General features: G+C 35.8%; 1 long non-coding RNA gene across 1 annotated transcript; it reads right to left on the bottom strand.

Moving 5' to 3' along the window:
- Nucleotides 1-379: 379 nt before the first annotated feature.
- On the bottom strand, nucleotides 380-4,467 carry LOC307013184. Its single transcript, XR_013800883.1, has 3 exons — nucleotides 4,309-4,467; nucleotides 2,130-2,174; nucleotides 380-1,182 (listed from the first exon to the last, which is right to left on the bottom strand). It is a non-coding gene; the product is annotated as an uncharacterized lncRNA (long non-coding RNA).
- Nucleotides 4,468-5,001: the final 534 nt, after the last annotated feature.

Here is a 5,001-nt window from a genome sequence, read left to right on the forward strand (position 1 = left end):
TACTCATGCAGCAGCTACTTTACAAGACTCCTAAACAGACTGGATATCTAAACATTGCTGCAGTTCCCCTTTAAATGTATAAACTGTACTTTCATCACCAAGTAAAGTCCTGCCTCGCTTCATCCAAACATACAAGAAGGTAAGGCTAAACGATTAGTTCATACAAATTGAGGTTGGTTAATCAATTAATGTTTGTGGATAACGTCAACAGAATATACCTTCTTCCAGTACCCCTCTGAACAATCAGTTTAATAAATAATAAGAATAATATGTAAACATTAAAAAAAAATCTAGGAGAGCGACGTTCCTAAATCTGTTAACTTCATTACATCATTATGTTTGCTTCAACTTTTAAAACACTCTATTCACTCGACATGTGTAATATTTATAAGAGTTTATTGAAAACGTATTTCGAAATAGAAAACATTGGCCTCCAAAAGTAAACAGATTTTCATGAGGGAAAAAAAAACAAGAGAATCCTTTAGCACATAAGAGAATAATCAAAATTAAAATCTGCATGCAAAACCTAAGGATAATCATTCATGATCAAGCATCTTTTAATTTATAAGAAATAGGTTAAAAGCAGACTCAATCCATCTGGGATTTGCTGGATCAAAACATTACATGTCAGGTGAGAACGCTAAATCATTTCTTACATCATTACATTACATGAATGACTTACATGGTTTGCTGACTCTGGTTTTAACCTTACAGGAAAACGTATACATTTTACAAAATATGACTGGTCCAAGTGTAAAAAAGAGCTATGATTAAACATGAAGGTGCAAAAGCTATATTTGATAGAACCCCCACAGAGACATTTACATTACTATTTCCCCATTGGAATCGTTTAAGATGCTTTTCTTTCTTGAGGCACAATGTACGTTTAGTCTAAAAAATGATTTCTCCTCAACATTCACTTCTTTCCCTTTAGCTCCTCAATGAGATATTTCTCCTCTTTCTCAAGGATTCTGTAGAAGACGTCTTTGCCACGAGGTCCTGCTGCATTCAGGGGACCACTGAAGAGTTCCCTCATCTTCTTCTGAGAGGTTGGGATTACCATGATATCACTATAACTCGATTGTGTGATGACTCCTTCATCAAGGAGCTGATCCAAAATGTCTGCAACGCAGTTCACTCTCTTGATCAGCTCGGTTCTATGTTTATCCACAAAGTGCTCCCCTGAGGAAGGAGGGAATAATGAGTAAAGTGTTGATGATGCCATGAAGCCAACTTGATACATTTCCAAACAAATGATTTAATTCTATAACAGTGACTTCTTTATTTTCAAAACAGTGGAAGAAAAAACGTATTTGATCCCTTGCAGATTTTGTAAGTTTGTCCACTTACAAACAAATGAACAGTCTATCATTTAGGTTTATTTTAACAGTGTGAGTAAGAATATCAAAAAGAAAATCCAGATATTGACATTATATACAAGATTAAAATGTATGTTTGAATTTAACTGTGGGAAATAAGTATTTGATCCCCTTGCAACAAACAAGGATTATGGCTCCCACAGACCGGTTACATAAGTCCATTTCCTTTAAAAAATAAATAAATAAATAAAATGAATCTAATATTACAAAACCAGAAAATTACCATTTACTCTGAATGAATTACTTCTAAGAAACTAAGGAGCACATCTCTGGTAAACACAAGTTTAATGTGGTGATTCTTCATGATTCTTTGTTAGGAAAATTAAGTTTTACAGATCCGGGGTCCGGTAAAAAAGGGGCAGTGGTGGTCTCTAATGGATAGTGAGGTGGGCTGAAGATCGGAAGGTTGGGAGTTCAAATCCCGGCAGGAACACCACCAGTAGTGTGCCCTTGAGTAATTCACTTAGCCCTTAGTTACTCCAGGGAGAATGTCGCTGTATTCAGTAATTGTAAGTCGCTTTGGATAAAAGTGTCAGCTAAATGAAATGTAATGTAAAAACAACCCAATAACCAAATTAACTGATTAGTCGACAATATGCTATTGTGTAAGTCGAGTGAAGAATTTCCTACATGAGAAAACAGAAGGAAATACGTTTTCCGGTCAGATCCTGCTTTTAAACTCGGCTTGTTGTAGCCAACCTTAACTCAAACTAACAGACTGTGTACATGCTGTAATACCTGTGCACCTACCTTCCTCCATCGTGTTTAGATCAGGTGCTGCCGAGGATCAAGGAGCTGTTAAAAAAATGTATTGTTGTTAGACTTTACACATACCTCTGTTGTCTCCTATACATTTAGGAAAGAGAAACAAAATGCTGTATTTCTTTAACGGTCCCCACACTAAGAAATTAACCATTAAAACTAGCTTAGGCTACACTACACATTGTGAGGCTCATTTAATGACAACTCCAAATGTTCAGCCCAAGAAAAAAAGTACTATGAAGACATGTGAATCAGAAACAGACAATAAAGTAATTGAAACAAAAAAATAAGCAACAAGTAAAGTGAAAGGCTCATTAAAAACTTCTCATGCAACTTTGAGCCATCATGAAAGGTTAAAATCAATTTGTGGTAGCTTAACGCAGTGGTTCTCAAATGGGGGTACGCGGACCCCTAGGGGTACGTTGGAGTACTGCAGGGGTACTGTACGTGAGATTTATTTTATGTTAATTAATAAAAAAAACATAATTAATGCATTTACACAAACTAATAATAGTAGACTAACTATTTTATTCAAAAGTTTACAGTAATTCTGGATAATAAAATGGTAAAAAATAAACGGGGTGCTCTCTTTTCCTCCCCCTCTCCTGACAGCCCGTCAGTCTCGTGCAGCTCGCTGAACCTGTAATAAGTGACCCGACAGTAAAGAATAAATATATTTATAACTAGTTCCAGAGTAGATAAACTAGCTAAGTGTGTTAGGTCTAACTCTTAGTGTATTTTGCTCGGCTCAACGATCCGTCACAGCGGCGGAGCTGTGATAATGCAGAGCTGCGTGTTCTCCGTCAGCAGCAGCTGCTCTGATCTCTGATCTCTCTCTCATGTCCGGTTATACTTCACTCGCGTCTATGTCCAAATCTATCAGATCTAGCTAGTTCTAGTTAATTATGTGACTGCCTGCTTTTCAAAAGGACCTAAACAATAAGCGTAGCTTGACAACGGCGTGTGGCCGCAATTGTATAGCGCAACCTTATGCATATGTTTATATGAGGAGTCAAAATCCCATGCTCATAAAATGCTCATATATTTGTTTCTCTTCATTCCCCACGCCCCAAAAATAAATACATATACAAATATACCAATTTTAGGAAAAGTAACGAAGTTTGAGCAGTTTGGCTTTTATATTAACACAGTTAGGCCTACACATATTTCAAAACGCGAAGTGTAATAACTGCAGTTGCCTCCCTGTCAGAATGACAAAGGACCTAAGTGAAGCACAAGCCCATGTTTCTCACTACATTGTAAGTACAACTTATTAAAAAGATCAGTTCAATGCAACTAATGTCGTCTTAGTGTTATTGCATGATGTTCAAATTGATTTGCCATGAATTTAGTGATGGATTGTAAACATTTTAAATGTAGCATTTAAGTGTTTCTCATGTTATTGTTTTAATAAATCAGACACTGATGGTGCAGCGCTGTACTGTACCTCTTTATATTGGCATTTTTTCCTTAACAAATTGTTTTTGCGCTGATCAGGGGGTACTTGGCTGAATTTCTTTTTCGAAGGGGGTACATGATTGAAAAAAGTTTGAGAACCACTAGCTTAACGAACAATGTTGAGCTAATTCAGTCCAAATCTAAAGATGCTCAATTTCCAATGATATAAAACTATTTAGGAAATCATTTGAGAAGCTGACACAACAGATTGTTTGCCATTTTGTTATTTAAAAATGTCTCAAACAAGTACTAATTCTTCAATTAGAAACTGCTTTTTTAATCCATGTATTTAGGTTAAAAGCTTTACAGCCCAGGAAAAGGTCATTTCCACGCAGCACAAACTCGACAATACTAAAAGTAGCCATTTTTGTAATTTCCTAACACATGAAACCTGCCGTAACAGTTTCAGGCATACCATTTTGTAAAACTAGACGGCAGGAAATTGAAACCCTAAAAAAACAGAAGCGTAAGAGATGTGTCAGTGAGACAGTTATTAAGTGAATGTGTAGTGAGTGACTGAATAATATAACCAAAATGTCTATTTTACATGTAATTAGTGCAAATAAAACGCAAAAAGGTTAAAGCAAAAAGCCAAAAGTTGGAGTTGAAATCCTTCCATTAATGTTCAATAACTGCGGGACACGAGTTGGCCGTGATCTGTCTCGTGAACGTTAAACCTGTTCGTGCTGCACGTAGAGATAAAACTCACCGGATGTTTCTCTGTTTCTCACTCAGTCTGCTTCCAACAGGTTCTCAATATCTTTCTTTAAACTTTATGAAAACAGAGACAACGTTTAAATCCCGCCACATTTCTACCTCTCGTTCAGTTTCCAGAAGAGGAAGTTAAACGTGTGTGTCCTTTTCTCTGAAGTCACGTGGTTCTCTTTACTGCTCAAACCACCGCCCTTTTTCCTAACAATAAAATTGATATTAAACTATGAGGGATGAAAAACATTCTGCCATACATTCTTAAAGATATTGATACTGTAGGAATCAGTATTAGTTAGACTACTCCCACAAGTGCTATGAAGAACCATCACTGTGTATCTTGAGTAATCCTCTGACCAAATTAAAACAATAGAAAACAATTATACAGACACAATATGTATCATACTCAACATGAAGTTTAAAACAGGCAGAGTTGTCTCTCATGCCGAAGCCGTGAACTCCTATATTAAAGAAGAGCTATTATGGACTGAATTTCATCAGCAAATACATAATATGCACTTTATACAGCACTTTGAAAAACAAAGTTTCATGTGCTTTACATATAAAGCCTAATAAAAAGCCCAACTATAATATTAATAAAACAAATGAAAAAAATAATAGAGCAGATGAAACATATTGGAAATAAAATATAAAACAAAAATAAAAAGCAGTTTTAAACAGATCATTTCTCACC

This window comes from Notothenia rossii, assembly GCF_949606895.1.
Source record: "Notothenia rossii genome assembly, chromosome: 7".
In the NCBI taxonomy this organism is placed as follows: domain Eukaryota; kingdom Metazoa; phylum Chordata; class Actinopteri; order Perciformes; family Nototheniidae; genus Notothenia; species Notothenia rossii.